This window comes from Saccopteryx leptura, unplaced genomic scaffold (genome assembly GCF_036850995.1).
Source record: "Saccopteryx leptura isolate mSacLep1 unplaced genomic scaffold, mSacLep1_pri_phased_curated manual_scaffold_41, whole genome shotgun sequence".
NCBI lineage: Eukaryota > Metazoa > Chordata > Mammalia > Chiroptera > Emballonuridae > Saccopteryx > Saccopteryx leptura.
Window position 1 is genome coordinate 201,817 of NW_027095723.1, and position 26,172 is coordinate 227,988.

Here is a 26,172-nt window from a genome sequence, read left to right on the forward strand (position 1 = left end):
TTGCCATGATGAAGGGAGGGTTTATTTGATAACAGGTAGAAACCACCTACTAGGTAGAGACCAGATAAGGTGCTCAACATTCAATAAGTACGGGACACGGGATCATCCAGTCTATATTCTGTGCTGGGGACACCCTGCTTTAGAATTGCCCACATCCCAGCCTGATGCATAAAGAGCTGCCTTCCAGTAGTCCTGGGCCCGGCTGTTACTTGATCAGACATGGTGCTGATTGTAACACTGGATCCTTAGGATCTCATGCAAACCCAGCTACCATCAGAGACTTTCTGCAGAGCTAAAAATCAACCCACAGAATGGGAAAAAATATTTTCAAATTATATATCTGAAAAAACTAGCATCTAGTATACATATATATATATATATATGTATATATATATATATATACATATATATATATTCTATTTGTGTGTGTGTGTGTGTGTGTTTGACAGAGACAGAGAGAAAGACAGAGAGGAACAGATAGGAAGAGACAGACAGGAAGGGAGAGAGATGAGAAGCATCAGTTCTATGTTGCAGCACCTTAGTTGTTCATTGATTGCTTTCTCATATATGCTTTGACCGGGGTGGCGGGGGGGGGGGGGCCCTACAGCACAGCGAGTGACCCCTTGCTCAAACCAACAACCTTGGGTTCAAGCTGGTGAGCTGTGTTCAAACCAAATGAGCCCGCGCTCAAGCCGGTGACCTCAGGTTTTGAACCTGGGTTCTCTGCATCTCAGTCCAACGCTCTATTCACTGTGCCACCACTTAGTCAGGCTATATGTATATTCAAAACTCAAGAATAAAGTAAACAAGATTATTTAAGGACTTGAATAGACATATCTGCAAACAAAATATACAAATGGCCAGTAATCACATGAAGAGATGCTCAACATCACTAATCATGAAAAGAATACAAATGTTTTTAAACGGTGCAGCCACTCAATAATTAAAAATAGAGCTAAAATATGATCCAGTAATTCCACTTCTGTGTATGTCCCCAAAAGAACTGAAAGCAGGGTCTTATACACTTATTTGTGCACCTGTGTTCTTAGCAGTATGATTCACAATAGCTAAAACGCAGAGTTTATTGACAGATAAATTGATACATACAGTAGGGCCCATCCACACAATGGGATATTACTCAGCCTTAGTAAGGAAGGAAATTCTGACAACTGCAACAACATGAATGAATCTTGAAGACATTAAGCTAAGTGAAATAAGCCAGACACAAAAGGAAAGATACTGTATAATTCCACTTATAGAAGTTCTCTAGAAAAGTCAGATTTGTGTAGACAGACAGTAGAAGATGAGAGCCAGGGGCTGAGGGAGGGGGAGGGGGAGTGAATGTTTAATGGGGACAGAGTGTCAGTTTGGGAAGATGAGAGTCCTGCAGATGGACAGTGGGGATGGCTGCACAGCAGTGTAAATGTACGTAATGCCACTGAGCTTTGCACTTAAACATGGTTAAGCTGGCAAATTTTATGTTGCCTGGACTCACTGCTCTGTCCAGCCAGCCTGTCAGAGCTGGGCCACAGAGGAGTAAGTAACATGCCCCCAGGGGAGTGTGGGACCAATTACTAGCTACAGTGTAAACTTTCTGAGTGGACATTAGTAAACGGAGGGGAAAGGCATTCCACGCAGAGTGAATAGCACATGCAAAGTTCCAAAGTGAGGATCAGCGTAGATATATTGGGGGAACCCTGGCAGGGGACGGAGGGACATATTCAGAGCTGGTAGAAAAGATCCCTCACGTGCTGGTGGGGTGAACAGACTGCAGAGGCAGGCTGGGATCGGGAGGGCGGCGGGAAGAGCCTGTGAGCTGTGTTCAAAGCAAATGCACATCCGGTGGTAGGGTCCAGGCATGGCCCTGTTTGAGGAAGATTCACCCTGTGGTATGGTTAGAGGGCCTTGATTTGGAAACAGCGTCCCATGGTGGATCAGTGTAAAACTGCACCCTCCTTCATGACTTTATTCAACAGCAGTCTCCCCAGTGTATTAGTATATTTTACAATTTTATATTCATATTATGAATAATCATGAAATGAAACAAATACCATTAATGACCTTTAAATAAATACAGATAGTAAAATTCTGAGTAATGTCTGATATAGTAATATTTAATACAAATAATTGTTCAGTAACTGTGAATTTTAATTTTTTAAATTAATTTATTGATTTTATTTTTTTCTGATCTTTTTTAAAAATTTATTTTATTGAGGTGACATGGGTTAACATAATGATACAGGCTTCAGGTTCCCCATTCTACAGCATATCTCTGTACACCATTTTGTGTGCTCACCCTGCCAAGTTTCTGTCCCTCACCGTGTAGCCCCCCACCTCCACCACCACCCCTGCCCTGGAGCAATCCCCACACTGCTGTCCATGTCCATGAGTTTTTTCTTTCTCTTTTTTTCCCTCAACCCCTTTACCACTCTCAGCTAGCGCCCCTACAACATATTGATTGATTTTAGAATGATAGAGAGAGAAAGGAAAAGAGGAAGAGAAAGGGAAACATTCAGTTGTTGTTCCACTTACTTATGAGCTCATTGGTTGCTTCCCATGTGTGTCCTGACACAGATCAAACCCACATCTTGAGGTTTCAGGATGGCACTCCAACTGACTGAGCTAACTGGTCAGGGTCAGTAACTATGTGAATTTTAATTAACTAAAATATCTGCAAAGAGTACAGCTAGGGAAACCACTAAGCCATACCACTGATGGAACATGTTGTTTGCTCAATTAATTCTTTAATGTTAAAATGAGGAACGATTTATTTTTTTTAATTTTTATTTTATTTATTTATTTTTAGAAAGGAGAGAGAGAGAGAGAGAGACAGAGAGAGAGAAGGGGGGAGGAGCAGGAAGCATCAACTCCCATATGTGCCTTGACCAGGCATCCCAGGGTTTCGAACCAGCGACCTCAGCATTTCCAGGTCGACGCTTTATCCACTGCGCCACCACAGGTCAGGCAAGGACGATTTATTTTAAAAAAAATAAATTTTGCACACTTTATTTTACCATTTTATTTCTCAGTTATTTTAATAAAGCTGAAAAAGAAAATAAATAAAAGAGTGTTTTCATTTTAAAGATATTTAAATTCAGCACTATAGTTCAAGTATAACCTAATGTTTGTACTTGCTGCTGAAAATAATTATATTTTATGATTTTCAGTGCGTCACTGCTTTTTGGAGGGGAAAAATGTCTGTTTTTATTTTTCAGTTACAGTTGACATTCAACATTAATATTAGTTTCAGGTATACAGATAGTGGTCAGACAATTACACTGAGGAACAAAATTTTTGTTGCATCCACAAAAACACTTGTTCTTACCTAATTCAAGTGTGCCGATCTCAAATCTGACATTAGTTTTTCTCTGTAAGCTACAGTTTTTTTGCAATTCAAGATTTTAGGTTTTCATCTTGTAAAATTTTCAACATTTCGTTTAACATAATGAAGTAGAATGTCTTCTTGGGCATCATCTTTGTGAAAATATAATAATTTATATAATGCAGTAAATACACTAATACACTAAAATATATGATTGCATTAGAATTTGCCTACAATTTCAAAATAGAACATATTAAAATACTTATTTTAATCATAAAAATTGCGCAAAACTTACTTAAATTCTATTCAGGCAAAAATTTGCGTTTGTAGCTCTTGCGTTTGTGTACTTGTTGAGGACAATCTCATTTGATGCTCCAGCAGTAGTCTGCCATCACTAACAGCTCCGAGATTTTCAAGAAACTTATCAAGGTGACTGTTCAGGAAGTGAATCTTAACGCTTATGTTACATCCAATGTTGTGGAAAGCCAACAGCATCCTTTGAACCATAGTTTTCTGCTTTTTTGTTGCCAAGTAAGTTCTTTGTAACTGCCACAAAAGACTGCCATGCTGCTTTCTCCTCCTTATTTATCTTCCTGGCAAATTCTTCGTCATGTATGTGGGTTCGAATTTGAGGTCCATTGAACACGACTGCTTTTATCTTCTTAAAAGACAAGGCAGGAAAAGCAGAAATAATATGTTGAAAGCATTCACTTTCTCTATTCAAAGCCTGGACAAACTGCTTCATTAAGCCAAGTTTGATGTGAAGTGGGGGGAATGATCCTGTCTCGATTAACTATAGGTTCATTCACAATATTTTGCATCCCTACTTCCAGAGCTTCACGTTTTGGCCACTCCTTCTGTGTCCAGTGTTTCTCCCGAGCTCGGCTGTCCCACAAATACAGAAAGCAAGGATACTTTGTGAAACCTTTCTGTTGTCTTACAGGAAATTTACCATTTTGAGATCCACACAAATGATCCAGTTATGCTCCTCATACTTCAGTAAGTCGAGGACAATTTTTATGTCATTATAATCTTCTCGCAGATGAGTTGAATCACCAATTGGAACCACTGCATAAACATTACCGTTGTGTAGGAGAACACATTTCAGACTCCATTTAGAGCTGTCAAGAAATAGCCACCATTCTGTTGGACTATTAATGGTAACAGCTAGCTGGCTGAGAAGACTACTGATATCATGACAGTAAACAAAGTGTTTGTCTTCAGAAAAAAAAAAAATCCACAAAAATTTGTTCACACTTCCTGAAATGGGATACTTTAGCTGACCGGTGAAGCACATTCTTTTCTTGAAGCCTGGAGGCTAATAACTCAGCTGCTTTCTTTGATAGGCCCAAATCTCTTAGTCATTCAATTCGAGTTGGCTAAACTGCTGAGGGGTTAATGACTGCTTAACATCAGAAGACCCTTCAGATTGTACAACCATTTCCTCATGCACCTTATCAAAATACACTTGATCACCATGTTCACTTTCTTCATCTTTAGAAGAAATAAAACCATTGAAAACTGGAACCAGGAGTGTCTCAGAGTGTGGGATAGGTCATATTGCTGAAGGAATATTAGGATATGTGATCATATGCCGTTTTTCCTTGCCGATGCCCTTTGTATGGATCAGACAGAAATAACAGTCACTGCTGTGGTCCTTAGGTTCACGCCAAACCATGGGAACACCAAAAGGCATTCCTTTGCGTTTTCCTTTTGTCCAGTCACAAAGCATTTCCTCACAATTATGACACATAATATGAGGAGCCCAATTCTTGTCTTGATTGCCAAAGGGAACTTGAAAATAGGCAATATATTTACATGTCACAAATGATGAAATATTGTGCCTTTGATGTTGAAGTGTGTAACAGCCACATATATCACAGAAGGTGTCAGGACTATTCTTACATTTACGCCTACTCAAAGAAGCCACGATTCAATCTTAAAACAAAATAAGAGGGTGTTTTTTATCAGATAGTAATTTTTTACATTTAAAAACAACTACAATTATGTGAAAGTGATGTTTGTAAAACATTAATTGCCTTGTGGTTATGTTCAATCCAAGACTTATTGCCCTTTAACTACAATTTAAAAACCAATGCATACCATTAAGTATAACAAAAAGAAATTAAAATTGCATAAAAACTAAAGTATGCATCAAAAAAACCAGATTTCAGATTTGAAATCAGCGATGCAGATATATATAGAAAAAGTTCTAAAACCTCATGCAATGGAAAATGAAAAAAAAAAAATTTGTTCCCCAGTGTAATATAACTTACAAAGTGATTACAGTGATAAATCTAGTACCCATCTAACACCTTCCATAGTTCTGACAGTATTACTAACTATACTGCTCACAAAAATTAGGGGTTATTTCAAAATGAATATGAAGCTATAAAATATTCCCTAATTTTTGTGAGCAGCGTCTATCACCCGGGCTGCACTCTGCATCCGCGGGACTAGTTGTCACTGCCCGTCTGTACTTCTCAAGCCCTTCAGCTTTTCATTCAGCCCCAAACCCCCACCCATCTGCCAACCCTCAGAATGTTTTCTGTATCTATGAGTCTGCTTTGTTCTGTTTGTTTGTTTATTCTGTTCTTTATATTTTTAGAACACCTTGTTTGTTGGGAAAAAATCGTAAGAAAACTGCGACTGCTTATTCTGTAACCTTCAAAATAATAATTTGTTATAGCGAATGAATTGGTTTTCATTATGTTACTATACGTGGTAAAAAAAAAAAAAAAAAAAAAAAAGGATAGTAATAATCCATGTGGTATGTCAAATATTTACCATTCAAGGATCTCACATTCCCCAAATTACTCTGTTGCATGTTTTACACCAGACATTTTAAATGTTTACCAAGGAAAGCCATATTTTAACTCTATTTAAGTTTCTGCTTACAGTTGCAATCTGTCAGATGCTGTGTCTGTTTTATTAGGAGCCTGGTCACTTGAAATAAAAAATTCAAGCCATTTCTTTTGCACAGGTTCTTTTAACATTACTTTGTTTTTGTTTTTGTTTTTGTTTTTGTTTTTTGTTTTTTTGTTTTTTTTTTTATTCATTTTAGAAAGGAGAGAGAGAGAGAGAGAGAAGGGGGGAGGAGCAGGAAGCATCAACTCCCATATGTGCCTTGACCAGGCAAGCCCAGGGTTTCGAAACGGCGACCTCAGCATTTCCAGGTCGACGCTTTATCCACTGCGCCACCACAGGTCAGGCCTTTTAACATTACTTTGGTGATAGGAATAGTATTTCTGATTCTTTACGGCACAACCTAATCATACCTATCAGTTACGATGAACTAGACCCAGTCTATCTTTCAACTCAATCTACTTTAGTTCTGAACACAGAGTCACAAAACAGTACAGATTAATATCATTTTCCCACACCCCAACCCTACCAACCACTTTAAAAGTGGAAATTTCATATTAGCATTTCTCTACATAAGAAGGCCATACTACTGCAACAGGATTTGGCTGTGAAACGTGAGGCTTAGCAAAATATCAATTGCTTGGGATATTAATTAGAAATGATCACAAATGGTACACATCTGTCTGACCTGTGGTGGCGCAGTGGATAAAGCATCAGCCTGGAATACTGAGGCCGGTTCAAAACCCTGGGCTTGCCTGGTCAAGGCACATATGGGAGTTGATGCTTCCTGCTCCTCCCCCCTTCTCTCTTCCTCTTCTCTCTCACTCTGTCTCTCCCCTCTCTAAAATGAATAAATTTTAAAAATCTAAAAAAAAAAAATTGTACACATCTAGAAAACCATTCTGCTTCTTTAAGTACCTGAAGGCTGGGAAAATGTTTATTCTTCATATTTTTTGGTTTTTTTGTGTGTTTGTTTTTGTATTTTTCTGAAGCTGGAAACGGGGAGAGACAGTCAGACAGACTCCCGCATGCACCCGACCGGGATCCACCCGGCATGCCCACCAGGGGCTACGCTCTGCCCACCAGGGGCATCGCTCTGTCGCGACCAGAGCCACTGTAGCGCCCGGGGCAGAGGGCAGGGAGCCATCCCCAGCGCCCGGGCCATCTTTGCTCCAATGGAGCCTCGGCTGCGGGAAGGGAAGAGAGAGACAGAGAGGAAGGAGAGGGGGAGCGGTGGAGAAGCAGATGGGCGCTTCTCCTGTGTGCCCTGGCAGGGAATCGAACCCGGGACTTCTGCAAGCCAGGCCAACGCTCTACCACTGAGCCTACCTGCCAGGGCCTATTCTTCATATTTTGTTTAGAATATTTAGTCGTTGACAATTTTGACCAATACTTTCCTCTTCTCCTTTTTTCTGACTAGAACCAGTCCATTTACTCTAAGCAGAAGAGACATGCTCAGATCACTTACATCTTTGAAGCCTTCTCATTTTTACCTTATAAAATGGTAAGTTTCCTATTCATATTCTTTCACAAATGCAGTGGGGTCTCAGGGAGTCACCAGGATGGTGTGAACAGTGTCAGCCAGGTGAATGGAGAGCACAGGTTTGACACCCACCTGTGCTGGGTCCGCTGGGAAGGAGGTCAGTGCATGAGATGCCTCTGAAGAGGAAGGTCTTGGTCTCCAGTAGCCTTTGTCTCAGTGGGACGCAATCCCTGCTGGCTTTCTGAGCCCAATGTTATGGGGACTACTCTTCCCTGCACGTGGTGTTCTGAGCTGGCCTGGGTGTTGTTGGGGTGGGACCTATCATTCCTCAGGGGGAAACTTTGAAGCCACGATATCCCATTTCATTCTCGATTGCTACACCAGGGTTGTGGAACCTGCCCTTTCCACATCTCCACCCTCCTACCAGTATTGTCTCATTCTTTATATTCTTAGGTGTAGGAATTCTATTTAGCTTATCTTCAGATGGTCCTCAGTGATAGTCTTTTCATAACTTAGTTGTAATTTTTAGAAATTAAGTGTATTGGGGTGACATTGGGCAAAAATCTGGAATTGAGAGAGTAATCACTTTGAAAGGTGAATGGCAAAAGTTTCTAAGGAAACCTCAAGGTGGACCTGTCACTATTTTCTCAATTACTGGGACCAGTAAAAGTTCTTTTTGGACTGTCTCCAGAGGCGGATTAAGGTCAGTTGAGGCCCCGGGCGCAGAAAAAAATATTGGGTCCCTTAAAAAAAAGAGACAGAAAATAAAAATATATGTTAACTATATTTTAAAATAAATAAGAAATATTATGTACTATTAATGCTAAAATTGCACATGTGAAACCAAACTTGGTGTCATTAAAAAAATGTAAAGTTGGAGTTGTGGGGGGGCTTTCAGAAGTCGGGGCCCAGGGCGAGCACCTGGTGCGCCTACGATTAAATCCACCTCTGACTGTCTCATGCTGTATTCTTAAAATAATTTGTACAGACCTACCAGATTGGATTTATCCTAGCTCAGAATCCATTTAGCACTCAACAAATATTACAGGCATACCTCGGAGCCAGGGTGGGTTGAGTTTAAGATCACTGCACTAAAGCGAACATTGCAATAAAGAGAATCATATGAATTTTGGGGTTTCTCAGTACTTGTAAAATTTATGGTTACACAACACTGTGACCTATGAAGTGTGCAATTGCATTGTGTCTAAAAAATATATAAAACAATGTACACCTTAATTTTGAAAATACCATTTTGCTAAAAAAAATGCTAACCATCATCTGAGCCTTCAGCACATCATAAACTCTTTGCTGGTGGTTGCCACAAACCTTCCATTTGTAAAACAACAACAACAAAAATATCTGCAAAGTGCAATAAAGCGAAGCACAACACACGGCAGGACTGCGCTGACCATCTCTGCATCTGTGCTGGTGCTGGTCTCAGCGCGCTGAGCAGAAGAAACGTGGCACCTATACTTTGGAAGATCCCTAGAGTTGAGTGCAGGAGAAGAACTGGACATGTAATTATAATAGGACGAATATGGACATGAGGGAAAAGATAGGATACAGCAGGAACCCCTGGCAGAGTCTGGAGGGTAGAGTCTTATCCCAAAGGATAAGATGGTGCTGTTGAGGCAGATATGAGGACTAAGCATGTCTCAGACAAAGAAACAGTATGTGAAATGTGAGAGAACGAGAGCGAGACAGAGAGAGAGACAGACAGAGAGAGAGAGAGAGAGAGAGAAGGATGCATCTGTGAAGTGGAAACTCCAGTTGTGGTGAATGACAAGAAATACTAGGTCAAGAAGAATTTAGGATCAACCCAGGGGTTTGGGCTTTCTTCTATGAGCCAGGCAGTTCATTTGACTTCCAGAGACCAAAGTCGTGTGTGTGTGTGTGTGTGTGTGTGTGGGGGGTGTTCGTGAGATGCATGCTCCCCCTATCCTCATTTGTATCCTATTTTCTAGGGAGGGGGGAGAAGGAGTGTGCAGGGAAAAGGTGTAGAAGGCACAGGGAGGAAGAGGCTCAGACCACGCACTAAGGAAGTCAGGAGCCACCAGGTGATAGCATGTACCTTCACAGCCAAGGGACATGAAGGGTGATTCCAGTCAATGAAGTCATGACTAACTCAGAAGGAAGCTGAGACGTGTGTCAATCACCATATGTCTGTAGGAGGCCTTTAAGAATTAACACTGCTTATGATAAAAATGAGAGCTATTCAGTATGAGCTGGTGACACATCATTCTGTGTCTTTACACTGCTTCGTTTCCTCAGTCTAAAGTCCACATGAAGGCAATAAAGTATATTTATATCATTGTGAAGTAATCCTCATACTCACAGGGAGAATTACAACTGAAATAGGATGTTCAGTGACTTTCAGCGGGGCCAGAAATGTTCAAATGGGGCTAAGGAGGTGAAATCGTCTTCAGCAGAGAGATTTTGACTAATCATAGACATCTAATTTGCTTACGTTACTTTCCTTCCAGGGGAATTAAGTTAGACTTTCTCAGTTGAATCAACAGACCTACAGACCTGGCCCTGTTGTAAGTTATGGTTTCTGGTAGATATTTCTGATGAATAAAAGCTAGAATTTAAGAATTTGGGAAGTTGCTGCTGGAAACCCGTGATTCTGATCATGGCTTTTTTTTTTTTTTTAAATAACTGAAAATAGTGTGTAAGCTGAACCATAGTGACCCCTCCTATTAAGTTCCCTATTCCCTAGTCGCATGTCAGAGTAGTTCCTGTGCTGATAAGGAAGGCTGAAATATACAGACTTGGGGAGTTATTAGAACTTGGGAGCACACAGAATTTTGCGAAAATCTTTCTCTCTGTATCCAGTCTGAGCGGAGATATGCCCAGCGTCAAAAAAATCTCATAAGAGTCTGTCAGCCAAACTATCTGTCTTGTTTTGTGTTTAGAACTTAAGTCCACAAGTCCAGGATAGGTTTGTCCTAGTAGTCTACAATATCAACTTCCAATATTTGTTGACATCAACATATCATATTTCCTTCACTCCTTCCTTCCTCCCTTCTTTCCTTCCTTCCCTCCACTTAACCTCCCTTTTTTCCTTCCTTTCTTCCTTCAGAAAATATTTACCAAGTGTCTACTCTATGTAGCTTATTCTAAGCACTGACATGACAGCAATAAGGAAGAAAGGAAAAATAGTCCTTTTCTGTTACTAAAAAGTTTTAGTGCAAGGGAGTGTTTTTGTGTGTGTGTGTGTGTAGGAGGGTTGTTGTGTGTATCCTGATATCAGAATAACAACTTTGAGGGTGCCAATTTTTTTTTTTTTTTTTTGTATTTTTCTGAAGCTGGAAATGGGGAGGCAGTCAGACTCCCACATGTGCCCGACCGGGATCCACCTGGCACGCCCACCAGGGGGCGTCACTCTGTCGCGACCAGAGCCACTCTAGCGCCTAGGGCAGAGGCCAAGGAGCCATCCCCAGTGCCCGGGCCATCTTTTGCTCCAATGGAGCCTCGGCTGTGGGAGGGGAAGAGAGAGACAGAGAGGAAGGAGAGAGGGAGGGGTGGAGAAGCAGATGGGCGCCTCTCCTGTGTGCCCTGGCCGGGAATCGAACCCGGGACTTCCGCACGCCAGGCCAACGTTCTACCACTGAGCCAACCGGCCAGGGCCATGAGGGTGCCAAAATTTTAAATAGTGCTCAAACTCCTCAGATTCCACAAATCTATACATGGGATAAAATTCCAAGTACTGTTCACCAGGAAAAAATGTTGATTTCGCTGATATTAATTTCAGAAATAAAATTAAACAATAAAACACAAACCATTTTCAGTCCATTTGGGAAAACAGCAATAAACAAAAAATTAATAATCCAGCTGCCAGATAATTACCAATGGTGAGAAAGATTTCAAAGGCACAGTGAGGCCCTGGCCAGTTTGCTCAGTGGTAGAGCATCAGCCAGGCATGTGGATGTCCCAGGTTCTATTCCTGGTCAGGGAACACAGGAGTAGCACCCATCTGCTTCTCCACCCCTCCTGTTTTCACCCTCCCTTTCCCTCCTGTAGCCATGGCTCAATTGGAGCCAGCTGACCCAGGGCTCTGAGGATGGCTTCATGGCCTCCTCCTCAGGCACTAAGAAGAGCTCAATTGCTGAGCAATGGAGCAATTCTGAGCAGAGTATCACCCCCTAGCAGGCTTGCCAGGTGGATCCCAGTCAGTGCATGCAGGATTCTGTCTCTGCCTCCCTTCCTCTCACTGAATAAATAAAAAAAAAAGCATAATGATGGGTGATGTGACAGAGACAGATGGGAGGTATTTTATCCTGGGGACTTCTGAAGGCAATTGGTCTCGGTTAAGGTAACTTCTGAGTTGAGACCCAAATCACACCAGGAAGGGAGCGCAGAACAGTGAAGGAGGTAAGAACAGTGGGCCATAAGCAAAGTCAGGAGCAAGTCAGTACTCAAATTTAATGAGTGGTTTGTGATTTTTTTAATGTTTGCATTTGTTCCCTTCTCAATCTTGGGACAAAATTCTAGAAGCATTATAAACCCAACATACAACTTGTCTTAAGACAACCAGCAGTTATTATCTCATAGTGTCAATAGGTCAGGAAGCTCAGAGTGTCTGAGTTGGGTGACTGGCTTAGGGTCTCCCTTATGGTAGAAATCGGGATGTCTGTAGGGACTGTGGTTATAGGAGCGTTAGTGCATTTGTTTCCAACCTCACTTTGAGCTGATCAAAGACAACAGTCCTGGACATACAGGCCTCTCCACAGGGTGGGGTGGGTGGGTGGTGAAAATGCGAGAGAAACAGAGATATACAGAGAGAAAGAGAGACAGAGAGAAGCAGGTGGAGGTGAAAGAGAGAGGGGGGACAGAAAGGAGAAATGAGGGAAAATGAGACAGAGAAGGGTGCAAACAAGAAAAAAGTCATATGACCAAATATCAGAATGACTTCATATCGTTTTTGTTGTATTCCATTTGCTGGAAGCAAGTCACAAGCATGTCCAGGACACATTAGAGGAGACAGCAATACACAGTAGATACTAGTGGGCAGGTATCTTTGGGATTTTAGAGGCTGCTTGACACACCAACATCTCAGCTGCCATCTTTTCAGGCAGATGCACCCACATTGTCGTCACGGGAGGTTGAGGGTGAACTCAGAACCGGATATTGGTGCTGGTCTGGGCATGCTCAATTCATGCAGTTCTGAATTGAGACACACGGGGGCGTCTCACGCCCTCAAATGCTTTGAACCGAAATTTGCAGGGAACCTCTCTGTACCAGGCCATCGACCTCCTGCTCCTCCTAGTTCCTTACCCCACCTCACCTCAGTCCCTTCACCAAGAAGGAGTCACACACCCTCAGCTTCCCAAGGGCTTCCTTCATTGGGGCACATTAGGAAAAGAGCCTTGAATTTTCCAAATTTCCCATCCATTTCACCCCCAGGATTCACTGACTCACTGCCCCTCATTTCCACCCCATCCAGGACTGGAGTATCTAGAGTCCAGATGGGGAAATGCCACAGAGCCATTGCTGTCTCACAGATGAGGAGAGACAGAGGTGGCAGGGAAGAGAGAGGAAAAGTTACAATCATGATATAAAAAAAACTAGAGTAAACATTTATGGAGACTCAGATTCAGAGGTAACCCTGGGACAAAGTGGGATGTTGTGTCTACTTCCTTTGAGGGTGAGGACCAAGGCGGGGTTTGATGAGGAAGGTCAGGATGAGGGTGGAGAGACAGTGTTGACAGATAATAGGATGTTGTCTGTCACTCAACTTCCAGGCCACCTGCAATGTTTCTGACAAGTCTTCCATCTGGGAATACAACGGTGAACTGACACTCCAAAGATTCTCCTTCTTCCAGGAGCCAAAATTCTAGTGTCAAAAGTCCATAAATATAACCAACAATTAAATTAAGGAAGGTGTGAGATCACAGTTTTTTGAGGAATAAATTAGAGATGAGAATGAAAGCATAGGTACAGTTTTCTTTTTCTTTTTTTTTCTCTCTCGTTGTGGCACTTTAGTGTTTCATTGATTCCCCTCTCAAATGTGCCTTGACGGGGGGTAGGGGGGGCTACAGCAGATCGAGTGACCCCTTGCTCAAGCCAGCAACCTTGGGTCCAAGCTGGTGAGCTTTGCTCAAACCAGATGAGCCCGCGCACAAGCTGGCGACCTCAGGGTCTCAAACCTGGGTCCTCAGCATCTCAGTCCAGTGCTCTATCCACTGCGCCACCGCCTGGTCAGGTGATACAGTTTTCTTTTTAACACCTTTATTGAGATAGAGTTCATCTATCATACATTTGCTCACTTAAAATGTGAACGTCAATGGTTTTTAATGTGTTCACAGAGCTGTGCAACCAGCACCCCAGTTCATTTTAAAACATTTTTATTACCCCCAAAGGAATCGATCCCCATACCTCATTTTACTCCATCTACCCAACCTCCAACTCTACTCAACCACTAATCTGTTTCCTTTTTCTATAGGTTTGTTAATTCTGGACATTTTACTTAAATGGAATATATGATATGTGATCTTTGTGTCTGGCTTCTTTCACTTAGTATAATGTTTTCAAGGTTCATTCAGGTTGGAGCATGTATCAATATTTCATTTCTTTATATGACCTAATAATATTTCATTAGATATTGTATATATGTGCAGAAATATCACATTTTGTTCATCAATTCTTCAGTTGATGGACATTTGGGTTGTTTCCAGATTTTGGCTGTTATGATTAAAACTACTATGAATATTCATATACAAGTTTTATACAGGCAGGGTTGTAGTTTCTTTAAATTATTTTTACTGAGGTATACTTGACTTATATTAGTTTCAGGAGTACAACATAATAATTCATATTTGTATATATTGTGAAATGATCTCCAGTCAGTCTGTTTAACATCCATCAGCACACATAATTACAGAATGGTTTTTTTTATGAGAACTTTTAAGATCTACTCTATTAGCAATTTTCAAATATTCCATACGGTATTATTAACTACAGTCACGATGCTGTGATAAAGTGACTACTCAGCTGCCATCCTGAGAACAATGCAGGCCCAAAAGAGGAGAAGGGGCTAGAAATGTGTTGGGCGGATAAAATATATTATACTCACTTTGTTAAAGATGGCACTGCCCACGTAGAAGCCTGTCACCGAGGTGATTGCTTGGGATGGGCGTGATTATGTTAATATGTGTTGGGGGAGGGCTTTTGTGCCAAAAGACTTTAAAAGGAAGAGAGATCACGTTGTTACAGAAGAGTGATTGTGTTCTAGGAGGAGGGCGGAGAGCAGATAGGAGAGCAGAGAAAGGCCACGTGGAGGAGAGGAGAGGCAGCCAAGATGGCAAAGTGCTGAAGGAGAAGCCAGTTTGTGCATAGTTTGTGCAGAGAGAAGGAGATGGGGAACAGAGGTGAATAAGTCTGGTGAGCTAGAAACCTTTGATTCTAGGAAACTTGGATAAGTCAGTAGCTTTGTGAGCACTGAATGAATGGGTTTTAGAGCCCAGTGTGTGTTTTTACTTGCCTGCCAGGTGCAAGCTAGGATTAAAACTAATGGCCCACCAGTTCTTGGCTCCATTATTTCATTACCGACTGTCTGAATCAAATGCAAACCTGCATGGGCCAGGGGGCTGTGATGGTGGCCGTGGCTACTGGCTTTACAAAACAAAACATTTTCACCCCCCACTGTAAGGTTATAGTTAATTTGCTTGTTATTCTCTCTCTTAATGAGAGAATAAAGGCTTCCTGGCCTTTACTTTGAAATGTAGCAAAAAGTTTACCTTTCCAGGAATGTCAGGAAAAGCTTACATTGAAGAGGGACCAGACAATTAAGGGAGTTTAAGTCACAATGGTTGCTTGTTGTTGGGCAGATAAAATGTATTATGCTCACTTTGTTAAAGATGCCGTTGTGATATTAATGTGTGTTGGGGGCAGGCAGGATCATTGTAGCCTGGGGCTTGGTTTTGGGATTAAGCCTCTCCCACCCTTTTTGATGTGGGGTGGTACAATCCAATCATGCCTCAGAGAAGTGACTCTACTAGAGACTTCCTTATTTTGTATATTGGATTAGAGGTTGTGAAGCTACAATATAAAATGGGGGCAGAACAGAGTTTGTGCTCTTGGTTCCTGAGGTTAGCATGAGAGAGCAGAGAGAGTAGAGCCAGCAGTGGAAGGAGGCCACGTGGAGGAGGCCAGGAAAAGCAGCCAAGATGGCAGAGTGCTGAGTGAGATGCCAGTTTGTGGAGAGTTTGTATCTGGAATAAGGAAGGAGATGGGGAACTGAGGAGAATAAGTCTGGTGAGCTAGAAACCTTTGATTCTAGGAAACTCGGATAAGTCAGTGGCTTTGTGAGCACTGAATGTGATTGGGTTTTGGAGCCCAGTGTAGTTTTTTACTTGCCCGCCGGGTGCAAGCTAGGATTAAAGACTATGGCCCACCAGTTTGTGGCTCTGTTGTTTCTTTACCGACTGTCCGAATCCAATGCGAACCTGCATGGGTCAGGCTGCTGTGATAGTGGCGCTGGCCCTGGCCATGGCTGCTGGCTTTACACTTGTAAAAACCTAGCCACACAGGCCTGACCTGTGGTGGCGCAGTGGATAAAGTGTCAACCTGGAAATGCTGAGGTTGCCGGTTCCAAACCCTGGGCTTGCCTGGTCAAGGCACATATGGGAGTTGATTCTTCCCTCTCCTCTCTCTCTCTCTCTCTCTCTCTCTCGCTCTCTCTCTCTCTCTCTGTCTCTCCCTCTCCTCTCTAAAATGAATAAATAAAAAATAAAAAAACCAAAAAACAAAAAACAAAACAAAAAAGAAACAACCTAGCCACAGGATTTCCTGTGGAAAGTTAAACTCTGTTAATTAGTTAAAAATTTAGGTCATCAATTTTAAATCTTTACTTTGTGTCCTAAGAAAACAGGGAGGTTATTTTTCACAGATAATTCCCAGAGGCAGATTGTCCCGAAGGCACCAGATCCGAGCTGTTCCCGGGAGATACCTGACCTCAGCTATCTTGCAGATTTACCAGACACACAGATAAGACCATGCTGATTAGTTCTGTGCTACATCAGAAGAATTTGCAGAGGAGGTGTTTTCTGCAGTTGAATCCTCCTTCTCCTCCTGCTCATTGGGCAAGTCAGTGACCAAGGCCATAAACCAAGGTATGCTAATCTGCCTGTAACCCTTATCTCTAATGCTCTCTCTCCTGCAGCTCAGTGCTGACACCCTTTGTTGGTCTCAGCCCACCTGCACCTAGGCGCTTTTAAAATAAATTTTCCTTTTGGAACACACTAGCCTCATGTTTTCGTTTCGGTCTGCAGTTTCTGCTTTTCATTCTGTACATAAGATTGTAGTTTTAAATTAAGCAGTTAGGGAAGGCCTCACTGAGAAGATGGCACTTAAGAAGGTGAAGGAAGAGGACATATGGCTGGGCACAGGGGACAGCCAGTGCAAAGACCCTGAGGTGAGAGCAGGCTGGCATGTTCAAGGAATCACTCTGAGAATTGAGACTGGACCATATTTAGCCGAGTTAAACAATGAGCAGGGTTTGTTGTTGTTGTTGGTGGTGGTTTTATTATTGTTGTTAGATACTTGGAGCAGTTCCCAAAGGGGATGAAGGCCTCGCACAGGTAGTTCTGAAGCGGTGGGAGGATTGGGGAGCAGAGGGGTGAAGGACAATGACAACAGAGGAGGCTGAGTCATCAGCAGAGGGAGTATGAATGGAAGGGCAGAGGTGTTATCCTGGGCTCGGAGCCAGCCAGGGGGTGGTGCCAGGGACAGGGGCAGGCTTGGCTTTAGAAAGTGAAACTGGAGCTGCAGTGGCCTGAAATTTCCCATGGGGAGACAACATCCCTCTCCCCCCAAAGTCTTCTGCAGCAGCTTAGGCCTGAGCTGGAAAGGCCAGCTTTCCTGAGGGCCACACCCCTCTTGGAGAATGCAAGTCTCAGGTGTCACTAGGAACCAGGTAAGTATTTGTTGAATGCTATCAGATTTTCCTGCTAGGCCTGCCCTTCTTGAGGGAGGGACCCCAGAGTCTATCCCGCTCATTTCTGTGTCCTCGGGGTCCACAAAACATAGAGAAGAGTCAGTGTTCATTGTGGCTCAGCCTTCTCTCTCACAGCTGGGGGTCCAGGAAAGGGCTGGTTTTCCCAGAGGATCTCTGGGTAAGTCCGAACTATCAGAAGAGTCGGGTTTCAGCAAACAGAAAAACTATCCTCCAGGGAACACCCAAAATGTGGGCGAGTAAAGGGAAGCCGAGGTTTCTTCAGAACAAAGTGGGTGGGAGTCCCCAGGGCACTGTGGATATATGGGCTGAGCTGTTTAACAGTAAGACGTGTGGCTCCCTCCTCAGCCTTTGAGACACAGGATGGTGCAGAGTTCTCTGGAGAAAGAAGAAGTCTTAAAGCAGATGCTCATACCTTCCGCGGGGTCCCAGACCCTGCTGAGAATCAGACAGGCCCGGAGCATCCTCCCTAGAGAATTACACACTTGTGGACCCATCATCATTTTTTTCAGTGGCTCAGAGCACTGACTCTGGGGTTCAGCTGCCTGCACTGCCAGGTTGGACTCACCACTTGCTGGGTCACCTTGGGCTAAGTCCTTTTACCTCCTCTGTGCCTCAGTTTTCTATCTGTAAAATGGGAGCATACATAATAATAATCATATCCCCCCTCATCGGGTTATTGGCTAATTAAACATGATAAGGCATGTGGACTTAGGGCAGGGTGGCAAACAGTACTCAGTTATCATTCTTCTTAGTAATGAACCTCAGCCATTGGCTTTTCGTGGGGCACATGGACCTGTCTGTGTCTTGTTTTAGGCTTAGGGAGGAAGATGCATACGTTTGGGCCCAGTGTGAATTTTTGAAGAATGTAAATTAGCTCATTAATAATTTGTTACGTTGATCATTAGTTGAAACTCTATTTTTCGTATGTTGAGTTCAACAAAATGCATTATTAAAACAAATCGTACCTGCTTCTTTTTACTTTGCAGAGTGTGGCTACTAGAGAATCTGAAATTGCCTAAGGGGCTCCCATTGCATCTCTAGTGGAGAGCCCCGGGCTGGATGTGTCTCTGCTTGGTGGAGAGAGGTGTGTTCCGTAAAGACAGGTACTAGTTTGTCATGAGCGTATATATGTACCACACACCAGGCTACTTTTACTTACTAATATTAGTAATGAGATTACATTGAGAGGTAATTACTAAGTTCTAACCCAGGGCTTCTCTACCTCATGTTCTTGATGTTAAGGCCAGATAACTCTATCTTGGTCTGGTCCTGTGCTTTGTGACTATTGAGGAGCACCTCAGCCTCCACCCACTAGATGGCAGTCTCCTCTAGTGACAACCAGAAATAGTCTGCCTTATCTATCAATAGTTGAACTCTTGACTTCTGTGGTAGGAATTATCTCTACGTTGCAGATGAGAAACCAAGTCCCAGATTGGTCTAGTGACTTGCCCAAGGTCACACAGCAGGATTAAATCCTGGGCCTTCCTGTTCCTGGTCCACTGCCCTACATGCTGTACACCACTGGACTTTGGCTACAGCAGCTCTCCAGAGGAAGTGCCACATGCTGAGTTTGGCTCTGAGCTCCCAGCCTGGCCCTTCGAGGCTCCAGCACTCCTCTGGCCATGTGCCCATGAGCTCTGAGCCCTAGCTTCCTTATGTGCCAAATGAGCCTGCACCAGGCACTGCCTTCCTTGCCTTTCCTTAGGTGTGATGAGAATCTAGTTGTGTTCCCAGCAATAAGGACAGGAAGGGCAGGGATCATGGTTCCTCATTTATTCTTGCTTGTATTTATTAAAGCACACTCACAGAGCTGGACTACTGTATCTCAGGCAGTAGCTCCTCTGTGCAGCAGTTTCCATTGGCAGATGAGAAGACAGAGGCTCAGAAGTTGAGTAACTTGTCCAAGGTCACACAGCCAGCATGGTGCAAAGTGAGGATTTGAACTTTGGCATCGGGTTCCAGAACCATGCATACTCTTAACCACTGTGCTTACTCAGGGCTGATGAGGCTGGTGTGTATAGCAGATACATCAGAATTTGGGAGAGAGACCCGAACCTTGGAAACCCATTCTCCCTCAGCCTGACCCTAGCATCCTTGCTTAGTTGGACCCACACCAGCATTTATTTCACAAGGAGTTGAGCAGGGTCAGCCCCATCCCCCATCCTCCTGGGTATTTCCCTTGGTTTTATGGGAGGAGACAATGGAGTCACAATTTAAGGACAATGGGACAGCTCAGTTACTAATGCCACTTCTGGGCAGGGTTCCTGCATTCCCCAAGAGGGAAAGGGCTACAGCTTCCAGTGTGTTGCAAGGAGCTGGCAGACCCAGGAGCCAAAACCTCTGCTCAGATCCTCTGGTCTCTTTATCTGGCGTGGCTAAAAAAGTCATCCATGTTAAGGGGCACCTGTTACCGTGCCCCTAGCTGCTGCATTTGAAAAGAGGAGCCTAGTGGGGCAATTTCTACCCAAAGACATCAAGTGCCTCCTCTTGGGGGCCTTCTTTGATTTCCCTCCTACCCACTGCCTCCCAGATCTCTCCTTCCAAACGTTTCTTACCAAAGCCGTCAGGGGATTTTTCTAGAATCCCAACTTCACCCTGGTATTACTCTATTTCAAACACCTCAGTGTCTGTCCAGGGCCTTCAGAACAAAATGAAGTTCCTTCTGGTGGCAGGGCCCTTCCTGATCAGACTCCAGGTGGGATTCTACAAAGCCCAGCTGTCCAAAACTCCACAATCAGATCCTGGGGCCCATTCCAGCTTTGACCCTCCCTGGCTGTGTGAGATGGGGCAAGCTATTTCACCTCCGTGGGCCTCAGCTTGTCTCTTCTGAAAAGGGGGGATGCCTCTGGCTACTCCAAGTGCAGTTCTTGGACCATGGCATTACCCAGGAGCTTGTCAAACATGCAGATTCTGAGTTCCAATGATTCTCGTGCACATAAAATTGGAGAAGCACTGATCTGCACCACAGGGCTGGCAAGGGTTGATGGAGGAACATCCCATGAAAGTCTTTGCCTTGAGCCTGGCACACAGCCGACACTTGGTAAATACAGGCAGACCTCAGAGATACACAGGGTCCATTTCAGGCCACCATAGTAAAGTGAGTATTGCAATAGAGTAGGTTGTAATCTTCTTGCTGGTGGAAGGTCTTGCCTTCATGTTGTAAAAAGTACAATGCCTTTGAAATGCAATAAAATGAAGTCGCCTGTGATTGTTAGTGCCTTGCTTATGCTTCTTGACTAACCCTCAGACAACGTGGTTTGGACTGCATGAGTCCACTCATACGTGGATTTTTTTTCAATAAATACATACAGTACTGTAAATATATTTTCTCTTCCTTATGATTTTCTTATTAATGTTTCCATTTCTCCAGCTTACTTTATTGTAAGAATGCACCATATAATACATATAACATACAAAATACATGTTAATCGACTGTTTGGGTTATTAGGTAAGTTTCAGTCCACAGTATGCTTTTAGTAGTTTGGGGGAGTCAAAAGTTATACATGGATTTTTGGATGTGGGGGGTTAGCACCCTAAACCTGTAATTGTTCAAGGGTCTACTGTAGCCACATTTTAAAACTCATATTTCTGAATTATTCATCTCAATATTTAACAACTAATTGTCCAGAGTGCTTGTTATTAGCAGCATGAATAATTCTAAAAGTTTTACAAAGAATGGCATTGCAGCTCTAGGAAGTATTATGGTTATTATGGTTATCCCCATTTTATTGGTGAGGAAACTGAGATTTTAAAAGGTCGAGCTGCCTGAGATCACACAGGACTCTCATACCCTGCTGCTCTGTTCCTACAGGAAGGTAGTGGCACAGGACGATGACAAGGTGCGTGAAGTGCATGTCTGCAGCACACAATGAACCTGCTTCCAAACTGGCTGTGTGACTTTGGCAACTTAACCAACCTCTTTGTTCTTAAAACTGGTCCTTCATTGTATAGATTTGGGAAGTGCTGGATTTTACAGGTTCATTGATTTGTGATTTTTTTAAAATTAAAGTACAGTCGACATATATTATTACATTAGTTTCAGGTATACAACATAGTGATTTGACATTTATATTCATTATGATGTGATCGCGACAATTAGTCTGGTAACCATCTGTCATAGTACAAACTTATTGTAATAATACTATTTTCCTTATGCTCTATGTTACATCCACATGACTTAATGCTTTTTTTTAATAACCCGAGGTTTAGATCTCTTATTTCCTTTTACTCTTTTCACCAATCCACCCCATCCCCTAGAAGATGTGGTACATATATACAATGAAATACTACTCAGCCATAGAAAAGAATGAAATCTTGCCATTTGCAACAACATGGATGGACCTAGGGGGTATTGTGCTAAACAATATGAGTCAGACAGCGAAAGACAAATACCATCTGATCTCAGTTATATTTGGAAATGAAGGAAATGTTTAACTCAGGTTCTTTTCTTCAACTAACTTCCCAACCCCCTGCTTTCAGATTCCTCTGACCAGGGAATAGAATGAGCAATAGCTAACTTGTTTACCAACCCACCCAGCCTCTTCATCCAGTCATCCAGCCATTTCTCAACCCCCTTACCTAGTTAATGATATCCCTCTCTCCCCCTTCCACCTTGGTGTGGCCATTTAAAATAGCTGGTAGGGAAAAAATAAGATTGTATAGTCAATACTCCAGCCAGTGGAGCAAGACCCAGCATCCTAGGGCCTGCGTTAGGGATAAAAACAGAATTTGCCCTCTGCCCTTGCGCTTGCTGGCTGGCTTTGAAGAGCGGCCGCACGCCCTTCTGCAGAAGCCATTAAAGTTGCCTTGCCGAGGTGTTTTGTCTCCACGAGTCTTGCTTAATTTCATTTCTAACAGAAACAAAACAAAATAAAAACAGAAACAAACAAAATATAAAACAGAAATAAACTCATAGACACAGAACACAAGCTGATGGCTGCCAGACAGAAGTTTAGCTTTTTTTTTTTGGAAATTTAGTTTTTAATGTACATTTTAAGATACTAATAGGAGGCCATGGGATATCACAAAGGTATCTCACCCTCTTTCTCTCCTCTGAGAAAGCGTTTCTCAGGACTCAGAGCCTGGGCAGAGCTGACTTGTTCTTTAGGCCTAGAAGGTACTGTGCCCAGGCCCATGAAACTTTTAGAGGCTCCCCAAAACTGTTTTCATCTCTTTTGAAATCAGAAGGGAAAAAATTAATCTACTCCACCATGAATTATATTTACCTTTATACCAAAGCTGATGTAAAACATAATTTTAAAAATGTAACAGAGTAGAGGACTCAAAAAAGGCAAAAGTGCTCATGGCCCAGAGAAGTCATGATGTGGCCCCGGTTCTGGGAGCACACCAGGTAAACGCCGTGGTGGCGGCCCTCCCTGACACCTGTGGCTGAGCCGGGCAGGCTGCTCCCCACACCCACGGGTCCCTGTCTTCCTGGGAACCAACACAGGCTGAACCAAGGGCCCAAGGAGCCAATCAGAGCCTGGAAACAGGCACGGGGGGGGGGGGGGGGCTTCCCTGCCCCACCTGGCCTCAGAGGGATTAGGCTGCCTGGGCACATTTGATACCTGCCAGATCTGAACCACTTGGCTGCCAGGACCTGGGGAAGGGGTGCTGGACATGGCCGTGGGCTCAGCCGGGGAACGGCACCAAGGGCAAGCAGTGGCGCTCACATCTCCCTGATGCCTTGAATGGCCAGTACACGGCAGGGCGCCTCCAGAAGCTGGCAGCGGCTCCTGGTGCTGCTGGCACCGACATACCTGCTGCTCACAGGTAAGGGCTCTCTGCTGGTCCTGGCTCACTGTGGAGGAGGGGATGCAGGTGCGCAAGGCTCGGACTCACTCTGGGATGGCCCAAAGTGTCAGCTGCACTGAGTCTCCCTTTGTAGCTTGGTTTCCTCTTCCATGTTTCCAGACATGTCACCAAAAGAGGCCGCCTCCTTCCCTTTCTCCCCCACCCTCTGTGTCTCCACCTGACATTACTTTTCACTGTTATTCATTAAGTTGTGTGTCTATCTCACACAACTAGACTCCAGCCTGTGAGTCCCATGATGGTAGGGACACAGTTTTGTTCTCTACTGTGTTCCCAGTACCTGGAATAATGCGGAGCACACAGTAGGCCCTCTGTAAATTTTCCTCTTGTAACCTAGGACTAATCTGGCTGGGGTTAGAAAGTACAGCAGCTGAAGGCTCAGACTTCAAGGTTGAATCCCCCCTTCAACCCTCATTGGATGTGACTCCTGAGATCACTGGAATCATCTTTCTAAGCCTCAGTTCTTCCCATCTGCAAAATGGACAATAAGAACAACACTTAGATTGCAGGCCATCACGGGGATAATGCATGGCATGAAAGGTCAATGATCAATGACTGTCACTGTCAGGACACAGGAAGGTCACATACTTGGGGGAGGGGGGTCAGCAACAGAAATTGATCTCTCAGTTCTGGAAAGCAGACATCTGCAGTCAGGTGTTGGCAGGGTTGGTTCCTTCTGAGACCATGAGAAATCTGTCTCTAGCCTGTCTCCCAGCTTCGGGTGGTTTGGTGGCAGTCTCCAGTGTCCCCTGGCTTCTGGCAGCCTCATTCCAGTCTCTGCCTCATGTCCACATTGTATGCTGTGTGTGCATATCTGTGTCCAAATTTCTTCTCTTTATAAGGCGCAGTGATGTTGGATTAGAGGCACATCCTACTCTAGTATGACCTCATCATAACTTAATTAATTATATCTGCATCAGCTCTGTTTCTAAATAAGGTTGCATTCTAAGGTGTAGCAAGAGGATAGGACTTCAACGTATACATTTAGGTGGGGGAGACAATTCAACTCAGAATAGAGGTGTTGGGAGAGTAAAGACGGGGGTGTGGGGTCAGAGGAACCTTTTTCAAGAAGGTAGGGTTACAGGTGAACCCTGAAGGGGGCCCCACTGTCAGAGAGGGTCTTGTACTGGCCCGGCTTGAGGCAGCGGGTGAGAGTCTGCACGCCAGGGGCTGAGGTTTAAGTCCAGGGACACCGGAATGAAGTTGGAGTGGGCTCTCCCACCACCTGCCGCACATTTTTGCAGAGGGATGAGAAGTGAGAGAAAGAAGGGACCTTTGTCCTGTGGTTCTCATACCTGAGGGCACGTTTGCCTCCCTAGAGGACTCACTAAAAGTTTCTGGCACAGTAAGTCTGGAAAGGGCCCAGGAGTCTGCGTTTATAACAAGTCACCATATGGTCCTGCAATTCCACTTCAGGGTATATACCCCAAAGAATTAAAAACAGGGTCCTGAACAGACTTTGTACATCCATGTTCATAGCAGCATTATTCCTAATAGCCAAAAGGTGGAAGCAACCCAAGTGTCCATCAACAGTTGAGAGAAATAGGCCCTGGCTGGTTGGCTCAGTGGTACAGCATCAGCCTAGCTTGCAGGAGTCCCGGGTTCGATTCCCGGCCAGGGCACACAGGAGAAGCGCCCATCTGCTTCTCCACCCCTCCCCCTCTCCTTCCTCTCTGTCTCTCTCTTCCCCTCCCGCAGCCAAGGCTCCATTGGAGCAAAGTTGGCCTGGGCACTGAGGATGGCTCTATGGCCTCTGCCTCAGGCACTAGAATGGCTCTGGTTGCAACAGAGCGATGCCCCAGATGGGCAGCGCATTGCCCCCTGGTGGGCATGCTGGGTGGATCCCGGTCGGGCGCATGCGGGAGTCTGTCTGACTGTCTCCCTGTTTCCAACCTCAGAAAAATACAAAAACAAAAACAGTTGAGAGAAATAGATGTATGTAAAAAGTATACAAACATAGAATGTAATATTATTCAACCTTAAAAAGAAATAAAATTCTGACATAGGCTACAAGATGAATGAACTTTCTGAGGATTTGCTGAGTGAAATAAGCCAGACACAAAAGGACAGGCACTGATGATTCCACTCATAGTTCAACCCAAGAGGAGTCAGAGTCGTAGAGACGGGAGGCAGATGGTGGGAGCCAGGGGCTGGGGGAAGGGAGTGGGGAGTCAGTTTAATGGGGACACAGTTTTAGTTTGGAAAGATGGAAAGTTCTGGAGATGATTGGTGAGGATGAATGCACAACAGTGTGAATGTGATTAATGCCACTGAGCTGTACACTTAAAAAATGATGGTTAAGATAGCAAATTTTATATTAGTGTAGCATATGTTAGTGTGTTTTTTCACAATTTAAAAAGGAATTAGCCCAATGCCTGCCACCATATCACAACTAATTGTGAGCTTTTATTGGGAATGTAGAGATCATTTCATTGTTATTAAATGTTGGGGTCTGACATAATGCTAACCTAGTGAGCGTGAGTGATTCTAAAAGCATGCTTGTTATTATTAACTAAGATCGTTTGCTCTCTTCTGGGATTTGTGCTCAGCCCCTCACCCCTTTAGTTCTGGCCATGACTCTCTGAAATAAGTGCAGTCACACATAACCCTAATTTACTAAAGGGGAACTTGAGCACAGAGGTTGAATAACTTATCTAGAACCACACAGGATTTTTTTTTCCTTTTTTTTCCTTTTTTTTTTTTAAGTTAGATGTGAGGAGGCAGAGAGACAGA